This window comes from Pagrus pagrus, assembly GCF_965226575.1.
Source record: "Pagrus pagrus genome assembly, chromosome: 1".
Taxonomy (NCBI): Eukaryota; Metazoa; Chordata; class Actinopteri; order Spariformes; family Sparidae; genus Pagrus; species Pagrus pagrus.
In genome coordinates, this window is record NC_140185.1 from 15,550,636 (window position 1) to 15,572,575 (window position 21,940).

Consider the following 21,940-nt stretch of genomic DNA (forward strand, 5'->3'; position numbering starts at 1 on the left):
CCTGCTCAAAGAGCCACAGCTAAGCAGCAATGAGACCTGCTTTTCCTCCTCTGAGGAACAATGAGCTCATTAAATGAGCAAACAGATTATCACTGTTTTTCAATAGAGGAGCCTAAAAAGAGTCTGGGGGACCTGGCAGCTCCCAGCAGGTAGAGATAAGACTTCACTTGCACATCTGGCCAACCTGCTGCTAACTTCTGCGTCCGTCAGTATTTCTGCTGATTTCATTCAGTGATCGTGGCAGTTACTCTTCCTTAAATTTGTCTACGTTTAGTAATGTTTCTGTTGTGCATTTATTTAAGAAATAAATTTAAAAAATTAGCTTGAAATAAACAGATTTAGATTTGAAGAATTCATAAAAGATGTTTTTGAAGGATGATTTCCTTGTGAAGACATCCAGTGACCAATCAAAAAGAAAGCTTTATGTTTGCTGTGATTAAGTCATTCATGAGGTACAAAAACAGATGACAACAAATGTTTATTCCTATTTATAGGAAGAGTTACACGTTTCTACAAGTCTTTGTACATTATCTACAACTGTGCCGACTATGCAGGAGAGTGGAGATGTGTGAGGAGTGGAAAGGAGAGAGCCTCAGGACAGCATATTTGCACTGTGCCAGCGCTGAAATAAGTCTGGAAGAAGTCATTATCATTCTGAGGTAAGTGGGCTTTTTAAAATTAATTAAACCAGTTAGAATCTCTGAAGCCTGTATTACACATCATACTTGTGCATGTTTAGGCTCTGCACTAACAAATGTGTGAACACTGCACTGTATGCTAAGAGGTCCATGCAGTGATGTATAAACACTATAACATATACATCCACTGTCTGAGCTAACATCTGTTTAGAGTATATTCAGCTTAACCTACCTTAAGATCAGGTGTACTTTGTAAATAGTGTTACTCTGCACATGGCTGATTAATCCTATACTTTGTTCAGTGAAGGTCAAAGTTGTCTATTAATTATATGTACAGACACTTGATTGGATGAGTGAATATTTGTGACAGAGATGCAAAACAGTAAGAGAGGGACGAAGGAAGCAGAGAAAACAATAGTTGGCCAATGGAGGCTTACTGTATCACTACACGTCTGTTGAGTCAGACTACCTGACACCTAACTGCATACTCTCTACCTTACTTTCTATTTCTTGCTTACTATCACCTTTGCCTTTGTAATACGATACCAGTTTGATACTACTTCAATACTGGCAATCAACAAGGAAAAATCATCAAACACAATTAGCAAAATGAGCTTTCAAGCATTGATATAAAAAAGATGACCATAGTGCTCCAAAAAAAATAAAAAATCACACACCATCTGGTACCAGCATGTCTGAAACCAAACTCATGCTTTGTTGTCTTAGAAATATCTCCTTGTGTCTGTAACCACCTGCTGAAACATATTACAGAACACACTGTCCTGTAATTTGATCAGCACGTCTGAAACCCTGCTTTTTGGCATGTCCCCCTGTCACATCTACTAAAGGATGCCTCTTCAACAAGTGTACTGTCACTTTTGTTCCACTGCTGAGCTGAAGACCTTTGTCTGAATGGATGTGTATTGGCCTGTGATTCCTTTTGATTGGCATTGCTTTGATAATGTCTGTCAACTAGCTGACAGCAGATTCCTTTTTCAACCCAATCACCAGAACAAATGTTTGTAATGTATGTTCCTGCAAACAATGCATATGTTAAAACTTTGTTTCTCTATGTTCGGTTTTCAATTTAATGTTGTGACAACGCTGTGCTAATATTTTGGTTAGGAAATTGTCCCAACATCTTATTGGAAATGCCTGGTTCTGTTGCCACAACACAGCAGGTAAATGTCCTGACGTCCCTTTAACAATATTCAGTGGTTTCACGCTTACAAATGTTGACATTACTCAGTGTTGGGCAGATGCTTTTACATGTTAGAAATATTTCAGGAGTTAGTCGATACGTTCTTTGATTTAGGTGACGTATGATCTTCGGGTCCTAGAAACTGAATTTAAATGTCAATATTTATGATTTGTTATCAGTATTTCGTTTTCAAAAGGGCCGATGATCCGTTATGATGTGACTTTCCCAGGAGAAAATTACATTTGAAACAGTTCAATCTGTACGGCCTTGTATGGGGGTATAATAATAGAATAATACACCAAAGCCTCTTAGAGGATATTTATGTTTGGCTTTGAGTTTTCACTATCAGATCTATTTGCTCTCTTAAATCTCTCCTTTGTGGCAGGACGGGTGAAGCTTAATGACTCCTTTGAACAGCCGACATCCCCGGCAGAATGGCTTCGGGAATGTCAACCAACTAACCTTTAGTCTCTTTCCCACATCCAGCAACACTGAAGGGCATGTAATACCCATCTTTTAATTCCTGTCTGCCACCTACCTTCATAATCAGTGAATCACATCACAAGTGTAAACATAGAGCAATTATCGGAATAAAGAGGGTTGTCAAAATAGTTCAGGAACACGCACCTACCACATTTTTATTGTTCGGCAGCAACTTTTGTTTTTCTGAAAGAAAAATGCAAAAAACCCATATGACCGTATGAGTGAGGAACTTCTTCTGATCTTTTAGGCTTTGAAACTCTAGTACCTTTGAAGTTAGATAGAATGCATGGTGATCATGCTTAAAACGTGTCTATTTTTCCTTTTTCTCAAAATAGTGAGATTTAGGAGATCTGCCTGTCCAAGACAGGGAAAGAGTGTGACATCACAAGCCACAATATGTGCCAGTAAATCTAAAAAATTTTATTTGAAATAGTAAAGATGACATCTTTTCTGTTTGTCCAAAAATGTTTTCATAATTTTCTAGTTGATGACATGACAAGATAATTAAGTAATGCTCAAATTTCTTATTTGTTCTCCATAACACCTTCAGTGTCATGTTGCCATCTCACATGGCATCTGGTAAAGACTTAAAAAAATTAAAAAGGAGGTTTTGGCTGTAACTCAGTATTATTATTTATTGACATTAACTGGAATGGTGATGTTAATTATGTTATTGTTTTGTTTTACACATTTTTTGTCATTCAAATGAACAATTCTAATTATTTAGTAATTAGTAATTTCGTTTTTTATTTGACATGACTGTGGAGTCTTTATTCCTGTAAAACATAAGAATGGAAACCAGATGACAGACCTGGCAAAAAACTTGTAAAATGAGACAATCGTACAGGTCTTAAGCAAAACTTCAGGTTGGCAAAACTTATTTGGAGAATAAAACGAAGGTAAAAAGTAAAACAAGCACCTGAACCTTCTGTTGTAAACAGCCGTCCTAGTTTACAGACTAGCTTCCTGGCTCCTGGTTCAGGAGGTGTACTTGTGTAATGAGAGATGATTACTGACATTTCAGGTGCGCTCACACACAAATAATCTGGCGGAGATGATCTGACCAAACATTACTGTTGCCTTGTTAACAACCTGTTTGATTGTCGACTGAAAGTTGGCTTCACATAAAAGACTTTTGTTTTGGGATGCAGTCAATGTTGCCATTGTGTGGATGGATGGCCAAAACTGAGAAAAACAAAAGTGCATTCCCATATTTATATAATTTATGATGGACACTGTCTCTGTGTGATGCTGCTGTCTCTTCTCTGTCCTTCTGTCTTTGCTTCTGGCTCTTGTAGAACCAGTTGAGCTTGTCTCCTGGATGGGCCCTGGTATCCAGTGGCCAAGAGGGAGAGTGAAAGAAGGAAGAAGGGAGATCATGTCGGATCATAACGGACCCACCACAGCACAGAGACCTCCCTGCCGATGAGCAAACACTGCTACAAATGGCAGAGCTGGCTGGACAATCACTCGGTGAATGGAAGCTAATTAGCTGGAGTCTAATGCCAGTTTACTAACACCTGTATTAGCGTGCTCGCTCAGCGGGGATCCAGGGCTGGCCAACAAGCGCTAATCCCTCATAAGCCTAAAGTACTCCTCCCAAGAACTGGCATTAGCATATTCTGCTTTAGCCAGCTGTTGCCAACCCTAAACCCAGTAGAGACGGGCTTCCACAGTGATGTGTTGATGGAGATGAGGAGGAAGATTTGTATTAGGTTACCTGTGTGTCACATGTGCACCAGGTTCCCCCCTAGAGAGTCCAAAGACTTTTTTGATTACTCCTAAGCTCTTATTTTGTTGGAATCAAAGTAGATATTTTATAACAGTTCCAGAAAAATCTCAAACAACAGGTGTGATGGAAAACTAACCACCAAAAAAGGAAATCCCACACATCGAGTTTGAAACCTGTTTCACACGATGGAAATCATGTCAAACCGAAACAAGTCTCAACCCTGGACCATGCCCAAGATCTCACATCTTTTCTCACATCTCACAGATCTTTTTTCCAGGCCCCTGGGAACCCCGCCATGTGTATGTGTTCACTTTCAGTCCCATTCCTTTGCTTTCGCTCTCCCATCCTCTCCCACTGCCTGGGTGGTGGAGTGATTACTCAGTAGCCGTGTGTGTATCAAGGCAAGTGCGAGGCCAGTGTGTGTATAAAGGATTAACAAGCTTTAGCATTAACATCATGACTGGACTGGCTACATTCCCTCGCTCCACTAATAATTTGAGGGGAGGAGAAAGCGGCTGGTCCATTAGCTCAGTCTGTTTGCTCAGGAGTTGGCCGACTCTGATCCCCTAATTTCTCTCACCGATTCCAAGAGGATCTCTGGCTTTTGTGACAGAGGGATGGGAAGATAAAGGATGGGACTGAGGGGCACATTGATTCAGAGATCACCGTCCTTGGGACATTCTGTACACTTACCAAACTAATCAGCGTGTGTAAACACAGCGAGACATGTTGAGGGCTGGCGGCTAAAAGGCTGGGGTCTCCGGGGTTGATTAGGAAGAGCTGTTGATGGACCACACTCAGTGTCTGTGTGCTCTGATCTGCAGACCACATGCAGCTTGGCTCATGTGTTGCTCTGTTCAGACTGATTGTGGCTGTTTAAAGAGGCTCAGAGTGAATGTGTTGTGGTCTCTGGTGGATCTAAAATGTTTTGAACTGATAAATTGGGTTTTCCTTGCTTCTCTATCATTGCCAGCCATAATATAATAGTTATGATGAGTTTACATAGTTTGTAAAAATGCAGGATTAGAGAGAAATGCATTGAATTTTGTCAGATGTTTACACCTGGAGTCGTTCAACAAACAATTCTTAATGATTGAAATCAATCTCATATTGATTTCCCAATTTTCACATACATGTTTTAAAGGCTTTTTTAACTAAAGATTTTATCCAAAAAACAAGAAGTATGGATATCTGATTGACAACCAAAGAAAGTTCTGGCCAATTTGTTTCAGACCAAAAGTGAACTCAAGAAACAAGAAAGGTTGCTCAGAGAAGCCTAAGCTTAGATTCACAGTATCAACCTGAATACTATAAAATATGTGTATCCAAAGAGCCAGACAGTAATCAGAGTTCAAGTCTCACTTTCACCTGACTTGCTTTGAAGCCGTATTTGGAGCAACTTACAGCACGAATGTCTTGTGGCTACTGGTATCAGTTTCTGCTTTATTCATACTGTGAATTTAATTATTTTGAATTTGGAGATGCAAAGCTATGTGTAATTATCTTTTCTTTCATCGCCCACACAGTTGTCGCAGCAATACTTTGGCTATGGCTACCCAAGACTATGTATTTCTACACAAGCTGATTATAAATACGCCTTCTGTGTACATAACCAAGAAGTCAACATTTATGCCTCCATGATGTTTAAGAAATCAGATTACTGCAGAAAGCACACAGCAGTTCGGTTACATACTTGCACGCAGGCACTAGCTTTAACCATCCTTCGGTCAGCTGAGTTCTCCTGATCCATCTCCCTGCAACATGTTACATGAGGAGCGATACCTGGCTGCATCCTCCCTGAAACTATTTACTCTGTTATTAGAGTTTGATCTTGTTTAATGGTCATTTTCACGTTTGTGTTTTTACAGTAAGCAAACTGTGATAAAGCTGCATTGACAACTATGTACATTATAAGTTCACATTGTGCACACTCGGTATTTATGAGAGACGGGCATTCTGTCAAGACTGTGTGACAGTTTAAGATTGTATGCCACCATGAAATGTCACGGTCACGTTTCACATGAAATGTTTTTCTTAAATTCAAAATATTTGGAGTATAAATAAAAGCAGGTACTGTAAGAGAAGCTGGAATCAGCTGGAATTTGTTGCCATCGTGTCTTTTGTGACAGGATGTTGGATTACCAGAAATGCTGTCAAACAAATAGTTGATTTGAGATCAGTCCAGATTTGTTAACAGGCCCTGGTTCACTTTAGCTGGCCAGAACAAACACATATTTTAACTGTGTTGTGGACCAAAGAAAATGAGCCAAAAGTAAAAGCAGTCTTGACACACGCGGCCTGTATTATAATGACCCATCAATCATCAGATCTTAACCCCTCTCCCATGGGGATACTCTTCTGTCAGCACACTATGACTCAACACAGTCTTCATTTTAAGTGGACATCAGATCAGATGTCACTATCAATTCCCTGAAGCCACAACCTCTCCTAATACCCCTCACAGCCAATTAGGGGACGTATTGGTAGCAAACCTTCAATGGGAATGCACAGTAGCTAGTTAGAGCTACACATGCTACCCTGCTAGCCGCTGTCAATGGGGACAGAGGCTAATGGGCAATCACAGGGGGGCTTATGTTGCAAATCAGCTCCGATCCACGCGACTCTACTGGGGATTCCTGTCCAGTGTAGCCTGATTCTGGAGCTTATGATCCAGTAATGGGTGCTTTGGTGGAGATCTGAGAGGGCCCCGTGGGAATATGGTGTCAAACTGGCCCAGGCCTCCTTCAGGCTAAAAGGGGCTTTGATAGGCAAATGTAGCTCGGCATTGAGAACATGAAGGAACAGGTCCCTGCTGATAGGACTGTCACTACTAACTTGTACAGAAGATGATGACCCCCTCGTTTTACAGCCTGAACAGACGAAGTTGTCTGTCAGATTGTTCAATGATCGTGAATGATTTTTTGTGGTACATTTTTTGGTCTATAGTCTGATTGAAGTTGCTTTGTAGTATTTTCAGTACAGTACACATTTAAGTTGCTTTCATTCTAAATATTAAATTAATTTGTGTGAGAAGTGAATGAAAAGTTGACTCAACAGCATCAGCAGCATCATTCACATTCCCATCACCAAGGTACCAAAGCCTGTTACACTGCCACTGCTGAGTAGCCAACAGTACATAACTGGTACAACTCTGCAGTGCGTGTATCTGTGTCAGGTCATTTATCAGCTGAATTGATTTTGGGGCTGTTATAAAATTAAGATGTTTTGCATTTTAAAGATTCAGGGTCTTCAGTCATAAAAGTGGTGTTTGGAAAGTCTAACATCCAGGACTACCATGTCTGCTGCCAAATAGTGTTGCATTCACATTGTATTTTCTCGAACAAGCAAAACACATGATACGTCACAAACTACAAAGGCTGCAGCTTTGCAAGTTTTTTCATTCTGTTGTTTATCCTGTTATTCATTCATTTTTTCTATCATTTATTCATTGAGGAAATCAAGATCTCTTTTCCAAGAGACGCCACAGCTATACAACACAAACAAATTATTAAAAAGATCAGCAAACAGCTTCTTTTATGAAAAGTGGACCATCCCTAACCTCAACTTACTTTCAGTAGTAAGATGCAAATTACCCAAAATAACGTATGGACAAGTTCAGTGGGTATGTGAAACTTTAAAAGCCAAGTGCTCCTGTGTCATGGTTACTAGCCCTGGTTTTAACTCGCACAATCTCTTGGCAGTTTAGTAGTAAGGCTTATATACATAAATTATAAGTGTAACATTAAAGAAAAGCGTAAAAATAAATTGTACAAACGTACTGTTTGTATGACTCCTACATGAATCTGTTCAGAGCGGTCAGGTGTCACCACTGAGGAGAAAGACATGATTGGGAAATTGAGTGTGATCATCTCTCATTGCTCGTTATTGATCACTATAATCCTATAAAGGGAACACTAGCCCTGTCAGTGTGTATACTTGTGTAGCATGTGTGTGAGAGGGGCGTTTAGGCTGAGTTACGGGGGTTTATGCCGTCTGTTTGTCCTGTCAGCGGACGGGTGGGTGTGTGGTGAAGAATGGTGAAGGCAGGTGGTGTGACTAAAGCGAGGACTGGACCGAATTGGGCGGATGCAGGCTTTAGCTGAGGGAGGAGGAGATGGGACAGGGGTGTCACCAGTCGACGGGGCCTGTCCGAAACAGCGCCGCGCACCACACCCACCCAACTGTTCCTTTTTCAACACCCTTCTGCCCATTTCTCCGTCTCTCCTTCTCTCACTCTCTCTGTCTCGCTTTATCTCTCTCCTCTCCTCCTCTTTTCTTTTCTTTTCAAAAATGCATTGTTAACAAAACGGTTTACAAACCCTGGCTGGTACATTATCCACGACCGCCTCCTGTGAGATTGATTTAGGCAAATGGATTCAGAAAGGGAGGGAGGGATGGAGAGGAGGGGGGTTTGCATGGAAAGGATGGAAAAGGAGAAAGTGAAAAGGGGTGTGTTCCTCGGTGCAGCAGCTTTACAAAACCACCACATGGGCCACGTTGAATATTCTCTTTTCTCTGCATTTTGAGAAGCCATACATTAAACGCTCATTATACAGCCTTTATGTGCAAGAGGGGGCGCCGCCTCTGTGAGGGCAGAGCGGCCGAGGATGGACTATGATCTCCCTGCATATGCATGCATGAAGCATCTTTAGAGGCCTTCTGACATGTATGATATCATCATGACCGAGAGATTTGACTTTCATAAAGCCTGACTCGGGACTGGGAGGGTGTGTCTATTGCAAGGCTAATTTTTACGGTGTGAATCAGATTGAGCGTAATGTTTAATAAAGTTGACTTTTCTGACCGCTGGCCTTTCTCACAAAGAGGGAAAATTCAGCAATCTGAGAAGTAAAAGCTGCGTTCAAGTCTTCCATAGTAAAATGTTTCAAATCCAAGAGAGAGGCAGAATGGAATCAAAGTGACAATAACCATTTCAGAGAAGCTACCAACTCCTTTTTTTATTAGTTTCACTGTTAAAAAAAACTGAAAAGCACCGAAGTTTGTCTGTGTTCGCCCTCGTCGGCCTTTATTCTAACACACTCTCAAAAAGGACACACTTCACTGTGGATGATTTTCTTTCACTTTTACTTTTCATTTGACTTTTTAACTATATCATTCCACTTTCAACTCAACTTTCACAGTCCTCTCTTCTTTTTCCAACAATAGCATCCTTTTCTAGAGGTGTGTGTGTGCGAGGGGGGGGCAAAGGTTGAACTGGGCATCCTATCATGATAAATCACTGGTTAATGAGGAGTCCATTGTGTCCCCACACATTGTGTCCCCCTCCTCTCCTCCTCTCCCCCCTCCTCCTCCCCCTCCTCCTCCTCCTTGTGTCCCTTAGACCGCTACCTTTGGGTTGTTAAGCTGACACAGATAATGAACTGGCCGCTTTGAACTGTCCTCACAATATTGACTGGTTGCACACAGCAGATGTCTCGCTGGCAGAAAGCAACTGGTAAAAGCACATTAGGTTAACAAAGAGAGCTTTGCTTTGCAGGGGTGGGGACTGGAGAGGAGGTGGCAGAGGGGTCTGTGTGGGTGTGTTGTGGGGTGGGGGGACAGAGGGACGGGGGAGCAGAGGGCAAGCTTCAGAGTTGACAGATCTGGGGGATTATATCAAAACAACACATTTGTCGATTATATGACGAAGAGAAGAAGCAACAAAGAGAGGACACGTTTTGAAAGAGAATGTCTTCACGGGCTTGCGTCATGTTACGAGCGTGCTTTGCATGATAATCTTTAACTTGTAGTAAACAGGTCATCCTCAAGTTTAAACAAAAATAATAGTGATATATAATATAATTAGTAGCAAAATGAAATCTGGCCACTATTGAAATGCATTTGCAAACGGTTTATATCTGTTTTTGTGAATGAATGCGACACAGTTTTTAGATTTTCAGATACTTTTTTGCAGTTCAAGGCAGCCATTGGTTTTCATTCATTTCTGTATGAAAACATTAGCAAACTCTCGTAATCCATCATCGTGACCTCGACGTTCCTTTTTGTCAAAGTTACATTGTCACTGAGCGGTATTGAGGTTAAGTGCATATTGATTTAAAAAGACAATATGTACTTCTCGTAGCAATGATTGAATTTTATTTTAAATGAATGTAGACTTGATGTTTACTTTAATAGTTTGCACAACACAAGAGCTCTTTAAGAATTGGCTCATTAATTTTCATGTCTTACGGATGAATAATTGGATCCCTGCAATGGTTAAAAATACACCCAACTGTCTGAAACACAGCCACATGCTTTGGTAAGTGTTTATCTATGATGTTAAACATGTGAAACCACTGAAATAGTCCTTTAACAGATAACAATCTGAATCACGGTCTGGCTCCAATGAGTTTATTCATTTGGTCCACAGATAACAAAATGATTAACTTCATTTTCAGTCTCCCTCTCGTTATTGTTGTTCAGTGAATGCAGCGCGGCCTGTGAGCCGACTGGCTTCTTTCTGGCAGTGGGACGGGTGTCTAATGGGTCAATAATAAGCCGTGACTAACCGTCTCCCTGAGGAGCAGCTTGGCCAGACACACACTCACAGAAAGCAGCAGAAAGGTATGAGCCACCAACACTGATTACCATATAATTGCAGCCATTGTATTTGACATGGAGAATTAGTAGCCCGCTAGGTGGCTAACTGGCCTTTTATTCAGCTTGGGACTGGACAAAAAAACACACCCACACACAGACAGACATACACAACTCATATTGGATGGAATATGCATTTATGTGCACACAATTATTTTGTCTGCATGGGAACCTCAAATCTCATAAAATGAACTTTTGGCGTGTTTTTGAGCTTGTCTGGTGGCTGTTTAGAGCCCAAAATATGAAGATGAGTATCTTTCAGCTGCTAGAGGAACATTCAATTCATGGTTTTCACATGAGAGTAGCGAATATGTTTCGATAATTCACGGTAATGATTTATAACAGAATTGTGCAAGAAAGAGGGAGCTTCATTTCATTCAGGGAATAAATGAAAGCAATACTTCTCATCTTTTTCAAAGATTAACCTCTGTCACTTCTCTCACACCTTTTTCTCTTCAGTCACCACATGGAATCAAACTGGAAATGCAGGCAAATATCTTTGCCATTTCAGCGGCACAGTTTTAACCATCTGAGTTCAAGGATCAGTGTTCATACACACTGGATAATCTGCCATGGCCTATTCAAATTCCTCCTTTCCACTTTGAGAATTACACACGCCGCCAGTTGTGAAGTTGTGAGCTTTTCCCACAAGGAACCACGTCCTCAGACTTTGAGGCACGGAACAATTTGATTTGGTTTCTGGCATACGAGTCAAGAGGGTTAACAAGACCCACCGCCATGGAGTCCCTTCACCCCACGTGTGGCTAAACGATCACTTCCCTGCGCGCTTCACATCGCAACAAATCTCTTTTCATGATCACTTTTCACTCTTTCTCTTTCTTGCCTGACTGGGTCTTTTTAAACTGAGAGGGAGAGGAGAGAGAGTCAGGGAGAGAATTTCTTTCCTTCTCAAAGGTTTTGTGTGAGGACGGCTGAGTGAGCGTCCATTATAGAAAAGGCCCAGACCACCACTGGATGACCCTGCTAGGAGTGACAAAACCCAATTGGTCACGGCCGCCAGCAGCTAATGGGCCAGAGAGGAATAGCCCTGGGTGGGTAATGACTGTATTCTCTGCCTTTCTCTTTACGCCCTTCTGGTGCCCTCGTACCCCCCACCTTACCCCAGCAGCCACCAGCCCCATTCCCTCCCAGTACCCTTGCACCAACTCTGGGTACCCCCCTGGCCTTCTCTTCTAGTGTCATCTACACTAACACACACATCTACACAATGCTGTTGGTCACAGTGTCTGTCTGTGTGGAGCACTTGGCAACAGATGCTGCAGACAGATCAGGCAGAGGGAATCAGAGGACCATATGTTTGAATGAGACATGGTCCTCCTGCCTTTCCCACACCGTGGAGCTTGATGGAAGAGTCTCTGCCTGACGGAAATTAGGACTTTTAGTGCATTGAGTCTGTGAACTCAAAGGGTGCATTTAACCCAAGAAGGGCCAAAGAATTTCAAGGGCTTTAAGGCTGTTTCAGACCAACAGTAGTGCAAACAAAAATGCAGCCTTCTCATTCATTTTAAATGAGAGCACTGTATTGACACTAACAAGTCTCCTTACTGGAAGGACAAAATAGGTTGTTTCGTGCCTTCCAGAACGACTGCACTGAAAATAATTCTCCGACTGGCTTTTGCAGACTTTCTCAGGTAAAATATTCTGGCTACAGTAAAATAAAACTAAATAGATAATTGCAGATCAGTCATTGGAGCCTAAAGTCTCCCCACATGAAAGTTGGATGTGTTACACATTCACCCACCAACCCAACCTCCATATCATGATTTTCCACATTGCTCTATTAAGGGCTACACTACATCCTGCATTGGCCCTGACCAGTGGCAGAATTGTCCAATGAAAGCATAATTGTTAGGATTCAAGGTACAAAGAGACAAAGAGACAAGGGGTTATGTGTGGGTGTTTGCTACAGATACAGGTGAGAAGATAAAATACAAATAATGAAATACAAGTTATGAAAGCAGTATTTCCCAAACTTAAGCAAAGTTTTAGTTGCCTTATCTTAACCCATACCTTACTTACTACCTATTTATTTTAACCATACCTTATTTCCCATTACCACAATCCTTCCCTAACCTCTATCACACAGGAGTTGCCATCAGCAAATATTGCAGAAAAAAAATAGTTTTAAAAAACGGTGGCATTGAATATTACTTATTTTGTATGGTAGTAAGATCTTTTGATGCAGTGCTGTTGTTGATTTTAGGCAGCGTCGAAATTGTCTCTGAAAGTCCTTTTCCACGTGAACACCTTTTCAAAATGTCACTGGAGTTTTCATGAGTTTTCTGTGGTTTTCATGTCAAAATAATAATTTACATAGATGTAAGCTGTATTTGTCATAATATTCTTTTTATTTCCATTTGATTATAAAGCAAATGCTTAAAGCTGATGGATATCTGGAAATAATTAGCCTAAAATCGGATCCTTCAATAATGGCAACTTCATAAATTTGTTCATAAATTTGGTTTCTGTGTAAATGCAGTTTGACTACAAAGAAACAGCTTTTATGAGTATTAAAATGTCATTATTGTCAGTGATAAATATTTAAAGTAGGTCTGCTCAGTTCTCATATACTGTATTTGAGTATGAGTGAACATTTATAAGATACAGGTGTTTCGAATGACTCAGGTGAGGTTTATATTTTTTTAAATTTGTTTTGTCTGTTTGTTTTTGGAAGAGTCTGATACTGAAAGAAAAAGACGTATTTTAAGTTAATCTAAATTATGTAACTTTATCTCTTTCTCAGGAAACTCTGAAAAGAAACATCATGTTCATGAGTTCTGATTTAAAGGGCCATTCACTCTTTTAACACGTTCAAAGTCAAAATTTTCAGCCAACTTCTATGGAGTCTGATGTGCAATAAGTGTTCAATTTAATGTAATTTTGATTCAGTAAAAACGGTAACAAATCTGTTATCTCTCCTCTTTGATCAGAAAAGTGCACAAAGCATTCGGCTAGCAGCACCTCAACTTTTGAGCAAAAACTTTTGAACAAAAACAATTAAACTTCCAACAGAAGAGTGATAGGTCTTCCCTCTAGTGGACTGCCCTGTGTCAATTTTAGGAGTCGTATTCTCCAAATGAAAATGTGATTAAGTTGATTAGTTTTATTGTCATGAATCTTCAGCTGATCTTCAGTATTTGGATCAAGTAGCTCATGAAAATTAATGTGTGCCGAATTCAGAACGCTAAACGTTATTTCAATGTGTCAGACACATTCAATCAACTTTCTAAGTTAAGTATTGGATTGGACTATTAGAAGATACTCAATATTAAAGGACTAGGGTCATGGCCAAAAAAACAACAACAACTAGTGTTTACTTTTGATCACATAAAAATGAGAACCCTGGCCAGAGAAGTTGTTGTTTGTAAAAATGAAGTTCATAAGGCAGTTAATGCAGGACGGTTGGAGGTGCTGGGTGGTGGTAGTTGTGGAGTGGTTGGCAGCAGATAGGAGGGGTTGATGGAGAAGAGAGGAGGAGGAGGTGGTGGTGGTGGTGGTGGGCAGGTCACACTGGCTCTATTCAGGCCCTAAGACAACACCACACAGAATGATAGACTCCTCAGGATTGTTTGTCCCTCACGGCCCATTCTCCCTCCTGTCTCCCTCAATGGCACCCTTAGCCGCACATGAGAGGCTCTCACAGGTACCGGGGAGAGTGTGTGTGTGTGTATGTGTGTGTGAGTGTGTGTGAGAGAGAGAGAGTGTGTGTGTGTATGTGTGTGTGAAGGGTGGAGCGGGGTGGTGGAGGTGGGGTTGTATTTTAGAGATAAAGCCTCCTAGTCCTATGGTTGATTGCCCCGCTATAGACACTCACTCAGTGGCTCTGAAAGGCTCCCTCAGACACCAGTGAATAAACTCTTACTCTTACGCTTCCATACATCACCCTCCACCCTCCTCCTCTGGCAGATCCACCCCCTCCACTCTCTCACTTTGAATTTTCTGGGGATTTGAGCACAACCCCTGAAACCCTCCTCCCTCCAAAAAGTCTCCACACTTCACCAAGAAAAGGTCTTCGCTTTTCTCTCAACCTTTTTAATGCTTCCCAAAGTTCATGAGTCACAAAATGGACAGTCAACATTTCCATATTGACCAGTGAAGGCACGACGCTGCTTATTTGGATATTCATGACACATCGAAGCACCATTAGGGTTCATTTATCTTAACTTTAAGGAAGGACTTTGGTGTCAATATTCCCCAATTAGATGTTTTTGGATAGGATTATTTGTCAGCTTTCTCTGTCCATATCACTCTTGTATTTACTGGCTGCTAATACCTAATCAAATATAACAAGAAATAATCACATCTCATAGGCTGTGCATTCCTTAAAGCCTTTTAAAATTTGACAGCTGATCAAGTTGAGCAGTGGCAGGAAACAGAAGTTCTGCCCTCTGTCGGTTGTCTTCCTTCCTGTTGACACATGAAAGACACAGATGCTGAAACGGCGATGTTATCCTTGCAGGCTAACCATTAGCCTGCATCTCTAAAGGCCCTAGTTAGCACTGTTGTGGCTCCTGTCAGCAGTTTCCTGGCTGCAGGAAGAATCCATCTGACACTTACAGACACGACAGGATGAGCTGACTGATTTGTCCGAACTGATCAGAGGGGGGAAGTTACTGAATACATTTACTTAGTTACTAAGTACTTTAGGAACAGCTTTTTCGACGTACTGGTGCTTTGCTTTCCATCTTTGGAGACTGAAGTCTACGTTTCCTCCATTATCAGATGATATTTAACCTTTTATGCAATGGTTTTACTTGGCTGATAGATATAAGCTCATAAAATATTGCTGTTCTTAGGAATAAAGAGTTTTTTGGATCTCGTAATACCCCACTATCGACAGGACATGGTTTGTCTACGCTGAAAATGGTTAAGGTTGGTTAGGTTGAGTGAAAGATCATGGTCAGGGTTAGGTGACTTCTGTCAACTTGGTTATAGTAATAACCACATGATGATGTTAGCAAACAACATCCTCCATGGTTAACAGAAACCAGCATTAACCGTAGGTAGGAAACAGGAAGTGAACAGCAATCCCTGTTTATGTCTGGTGTTTCGTTGACCCATCCACCCACCCCGATGTTGTGCCTCTATAACAGCATCTCACTACTTCCTTCTTTAGTCCTGACAGAAAAGAGTCATAATTCCCTCAGTTTCTAGAGGGCCGTGTCGCAGTCCTGAATTTACTCAACAAGAAAAAACAATCTGAGAAGAGAAATCTCCAGACCTTGAAATATGCTGCGTGTATTTGTACCTCGTGTGGGGATTTAAATTATTTTAAAACAGTCTTAAAAAGAATTTTTGACAATAATTATTACTTTTCCTGAATATTTTTACTTATTTCAATACTTCAGCTGACTGAAAAGCCAAGTAGGGATAATGGAGAAAATGGAATAAAGAGCAAACCAAAGTTTTTATTCTGTTGATTGATGTGTTTTGCAGACTACAAGAGAGTAAAAAAACCCAACGGACATTTTGAATGCAGCTCAGCTCCAGTGTAGTCGCTCCTCAACAGTGTAGACCTGTGCAGTGAAGATGAACAGAGTCAATGCGCCCTCAAAGACCTGGGCGGTGAGCCTTTCCACACAGCAGTTTGATTGACACTGTCTGTCACAGGCAATGAACTCAACTGTCCCATTGTTTTTTTCAACCCTCCTGCCGCTCCAGAGTTATGCGTGAGGGACATTTATAACAACGTTTTACAGTAAATAATTATTTTTCATTTGTTTGACCACTAATTAGCCTTCCCCTTTGCCTACAGTGACATTATACAAACATGCATTTCCATTCCTAAACCCCTGACTTCCCAGTCACTGCCATACATTTACATTTCTAACCTTTATATGTAAAGCCAAGTGGCTATAGGAGCTGAATGTTGCCTCCTTATGGTGCAGCCTGGTTTAAGCCATTCAAATTCAGCCTCAGTGTGGAGGTGCAGGGCTTTGCATATTCCTCAGTCCTCGGGGACCTTAGCACAGGCAGGCCTACCTTTGTCTGCACCTCAGCCTGTGGACCTCTGGGACTTCTCTGCTCTGATCAGGCCTCCATTTAAACAAGTGAAACAAAAACGGCATTTAAACCAACGAGGTTCCCTCCATCAGAGATTTATTTGCAAGCTGTTGCCCTTCTGCTCTTGGTCCGATGGTAAATGCTAATTACTCGGGTCTTTACATTATTTCCTAATCTGCATTCTCACTACAAAAAATCATCCGGTTTACCTGCTTTTGTAAAGTTTTAAATCAAACTCTGCATGGTGTAACAGTGAATTTTCTGAATAGAAGGTAAAGATTTTGCTCAGTTCTGTTTTATTGAGGGAAAGTAGGCCAACTGGTTAGTTGTCTTTTTTTCCTCCAACTGTTATTTTCTTTTTAATGACACATTCAGGCACTTCAAAATCTTCTTCAACAATAGATCTAATATAGGCTGCCCTCCAGCCCTCACCCTCACCTCTGTTTCTATCGTCTCATGCACTTGTGAGGAACTATGGCTAAATTAGTCTGCTTAGAAACACAGAAGTGCCTTAATTAAAACTTCATCCTCTCTCCAAATCCCCCTCTCAGCTTTATCCTTCTCTTCTCATCCTCTTTCCTCCTCCACAGCCGCGTCTCATCCAGCAGACAGAAGGGGGACATCGTTGACTTGCACTCCAAGGCCTTCACTTGTTCGCCAGCCTTAATAGAAACTCCCTGTTAGATACAATGACCTTGCAAATTAAAGGAGTGACTGTCCAAATTAAATCAAGCAAATCAGCCCCATGCAGGCAGCCGGGCTCTCAGTCTGAGCTTAGCCTTCTCTCCCTGGCTCCCCCCTCCTTCCAACCCTTCAGTCTTTCTCATAAGCGAGAGGTGAGCAGAGAGAGTGAATGGAGGTTTTCTTCGCAGTCCTCCTTGAGATGCTACTTCTTGCTAATTAACTGGTGCTCTTTGTCATCTCCTCTGTGAGTATGAAGGACTTCGGGGGGACTGAATAGAGCTTTCTCAACTGGCCACCCTTGCCAACTGTCTCTTGCTCTCATGCACTCGTCATTCTGCTCTCTTTGTCAGATGTTGCAATAGCGAATGAATTGATAGGGCTTTTATTAATTAGTTTTCTTGCACGCCCCTAATGCCATTATTGCGCCAACTTGTGGACTTTTGGAGGGAAAGGGCTGAGTGTGATGGACATTTTTTGTGCTTGCCGGTCATTAAAAATGTCATTTTCATATGAAAGAGGAGTAAAAACATAAACTTCAAAGTGTGTGTGTCTGTTTGTATGTGTGTGAGTGTGTAGTCTCTTTGCATGTGAATGCAACCATGATCCCTGGACTCAGGAGACAGCCTATCATGGCCTGTCATCTCTAATCCCTAAAATATTGCCCCAGTTCAATGAATGGTGTAAAATTGGAACATATGTGTCATTATTCTGTAAATCTTTCATTATACCGTGATCGCCTGCTTGTCATCTCATCCTTGCCTCTTTTCACAGACCATCCCTCACAAGCTGCAAACATCCTTTTAACAGTTATTTGCGAATATCAGATTTTTTCTTCCAGCAAACATTCAGAGACTTTCTCAAATGGCATGAATGATCGCTGCAGATTTACTTCAAGGAAAAGCACAGTTGAAACTATGCGTCTGACTCTTAACAACAAATGGTAGATGTAATTTCCCATCCATCTGCTGGGATCTTTGAGATTGTCGGAGATCTGGCCCGGCTGCGCTGGTTGGACACACGTCGTAAAGCTAACAGGGTTGGACTCCCAGACTGTGACACTGAGATTTGCTTCTCCCTTGATCAATTAGTCTCCGCTTGTCCCACTGTATCTGCTTCAGAGAAAAGACTGTAAAGATCCATCAAACTGTAGACACAAAGGCAGGACGATGAGAAAATGTTAAAGGAGAAGCATGGCCATGGATAATAGCTGGAATCACACTGTCTCATGGAAAACTAGAAAGTAAAACAACTGGATCCAAAAACTGTCTACGTGTGTGGCATGGCAAACAATAGGTCACACGTTTTTACATCTTTCATATTCCCTAAACAGGAGGCGAGGATTAAGAGCCGATTGAGCTCCTTCTATCTTTAACTTAGCTCAGATTTTACCGAATGAAAGGATGGCGTCTCTTCTGGAAGCTTTACCTCAAGTGATTTTCTGGAGGCAAGTGGACGTTTCAAATTCCTGCTCTGCGGCTTCTTGTCTTTGGAGTGGACTCTCTCTCAGGCCATTGTGCTCTCCTTGACCTTAAGTGTCTTATCATTTGGCCCTGCAGAGCAGAGGTCACTCTGCAATAGATGACCCTTCCCCCTGCTCGCTCCATTCGGCTTTTGTACAAGTACAAGAGGTCTCTAGGAAGACTTTCCAGCTACAGATAATATAAAAAGTACTTTGAGATAAACCCTCATGCAGCTTTGAATGATGGGAATTGGACAACGAATGGAAAAGATGAAGGTTCTGAAGATTTAGAGCAAGATTTACAGACTGTATTCATCTATTAACTTTCTGAATCTTTTTTCTCCTCCAGGTTTCTGGTGGACTGACTTAACCCCACATCCTGGTCATCATGAAAGGCCACTTGCGATCCTGGTGTCTCATTGTTCACTCAGCTGATAGCAGGGAGAAAAAAACCTGAAAGTACCCATGCGTTTCACTGTCTCTGATCTGGATAAACTGTGTCGTTTCTCGCTCATTAAGCTGAATCTGAGCTCAACATGGCTGCTAAACCTGAGGAGAGAGGAGGCACGAAGAAGAAGAAAGGGTGAAATGGACTGCAGGACATGGTGAAAGGGATAGACGGGTGATGGTTTGGAGAAGTGACAAGCAGAAAGGGGGAGTGAAAGACCTGGTGGAACAGAGGTCACCTCACCTAGGGCCTATTAGATGCCTCATAATGCAATGATGGGATCAATTACAGGCCACACTGGGACTGAGATCCAGCACAGGCCAGTGGCTCCAAATGGATGTATGTGACTTTGAGATGCAGGACTTTGACTGCTCCAGGAATCAGACCTGGGGGGTCTGCTGTGAGGAAAGTCAGTCAGACCACATTACTGCTGTCTGTATGACCAAAGACCATCACCGTGCTGATGGTCCTCATGCCTCACAGAGTTTCAACAGGGTAAATGGACCAGCTGATGGTCCACATCCGGGTTGAAGAGAACTATGGCAGCCCTGTCAGCTTCTGCTGCCGGCCGCCGGCAAACTACCACCTCACACTGAGGCCCACAGATGTTTCCAACCATGTGTCTGCTGTTGCGGCTTTGTTAGTGGATATTTGATTTACCATCTCCAACTCAAATATCTAACAAACTTTGTATTGTACTGGATTATTGCATCACCAATGTAGAATAGCAGCTGGATGCAAAAATAAAATGTTGGTATTGTATGTGTCTGCAAACCACAGATACATTGAATTGGGGTTCATTCAGGGTGGTTGTGTGACAGCGTGGTGAGACTGCTGCCGAGTAAGAGACTGTTCGAGACAACTTTTCGCTTCCCATTTTATCCTATAAGACTGGGTCATTTCAACCACTGTTGGGACGTTTTACAGCTTTTTACATCTTTGTGGCAATAAAAAATTCTTAATGCGACATTGGGACATTTTCCAGCCGTTTGTGGTGACAAACCTCAGCATTTTGAGCAAACATAATGTTTTCCTAACCCTGACTGAGTGATTCTTATGCCAAACCCAACCAGACCGTAAGTGCAGCATTGTCAAACTTAAATGTGAAGAAACTTGAATTCCTAACGTTGTACAATGCCATTAATTAATAATTCATTCATTAATTCTAGCATTTGAGTTGAGTATAGATACTAGACAAGGATAAAGTGCAGTCAAAAACTATGGGGATAGTTGCACTTTTTTAAAAAGTATTTTGTCCCAGTACTGCAGTACGTTAGGTATGACATACATGATTATGATGTTGACATGCTCATTCTCAGCTCAGGCTGCACATAGTTATTTCATTTTCAATAAATCTATTGATTCCAGAGCTCAATATTACATTTTCAAATTGCATGTTTTGTCCAACAACCAGTCTAAAACCCAAAGATGTCTACAATGAAATAACAGAGAAAAGCAACACATTCTTAGAGCCTTGTTGCATTTCTGCTTGATGACTCAATTCATGATTGGCGGTGTTGAATTGTCTGTCAATCATAATTGGTAATGATGTTACAGTTTACATCCACATTAGATGAACAGTGTAGCAATTGTGTCCATTTTATAGATAATTCCCTGAATTTTAGGGGACAACAAGTAATTGGACAAACTCACATAATCTTAAATAAAACCTTTTAATATTTGATGTCATATCATGTGTAGACACTAGATACAGTCTCTTCCCTGTTGACGCTTTGCTAGGACTGTACTGCAACTAACTTCACTTCCTTGATGTTTTGGGGGCTGAAACAGTTGGATTAGTTAGATTGAGGTCAGGTGACTGATTCAGAACATCCCATCATTGACCCTAAAAAACTGTTAGTGCCTTGTTTGAAGGTTTAGAAGTTGAAAATTAGGATTGAAATCAGCACTTTAACATCATTATCGTGGCTAGAAGACAATTAAAAAAGTTTTGTTCTCTTAATCGTTTCTGGCTGCACTGTACGTTCGACATAATAGTGGGCTTAAACAACACATTGTAATGATGCTTAAAGGAGTTCAGCTTGTGGATCAAAAGAGGGAGTGGTCCAAATATTCAAATTCGTTTTGGAGAATCTTAAAATACTTCTACTATATGGTGTCTAAAAGTGAAAAATCACTCATTTAAATGCATGCAGGCCAAACTCAACAGGAGCCTCAGCTGATGTGGCAAAAGAAGTATGGTTTGTAATACAGCAAAGACATTTTTCAAATGAAATCCACAGAATCTGAAGGTCAGCACTGTCCATTCACGACAACATAAACACTGAACTCTTGCTCCCAGCTCTGCTTTTTTTCCCTCAACGTGAAAGAAGATAAGTGGAAAAAGCTAAATGTTCTGTCGTTTTGTTGTTGATCTTCGATTAATCATGAGAGGCCAAGTGCAAGAACCGTGTCCAGCCTTGTTTATGCAGGGCTCAGCTAGGGCCCTTTCAAATACACACACACAAACATGCACACACACGCGCACACACACACACAGTGGCACATGCAAACGCACACTTGTGCAGCAGGAGCAGCAGCAGCAGCACTGAAAAGATCACTGGTTTCCTCCTGTTATGCAAATGCATCAAAACGCTTGAGTGAGAATTATATATGAATCCAATGAGGCTTTTTCTCTCTTTTAGAAATGCTTAGCCACAAGTACTGAGAGCTC

At 41.4% G+C, this 21,940-nt stretch overlaps 1 long non-coding RNA gene across 1 annotated transcript; it reads left to right on the top strand.

Annotated features, from left to right (window-relative positions):
- Window positions 1-501: 501 nt before the first annotated feature.
- Window positions 502-20,233, top strand: LOC311254363. The gene is made up of 3 exons (XR_014622242.1): window positions 502-659; window positions 10,478-10,618; window positions 19,168-20,233. It is a non-coding gene; the product is annotated as an uncharacterized lncRNA (long non-coding RNA).
- Window positions 20,234-21,940: the final 1,707 nt, after the last annotated feature.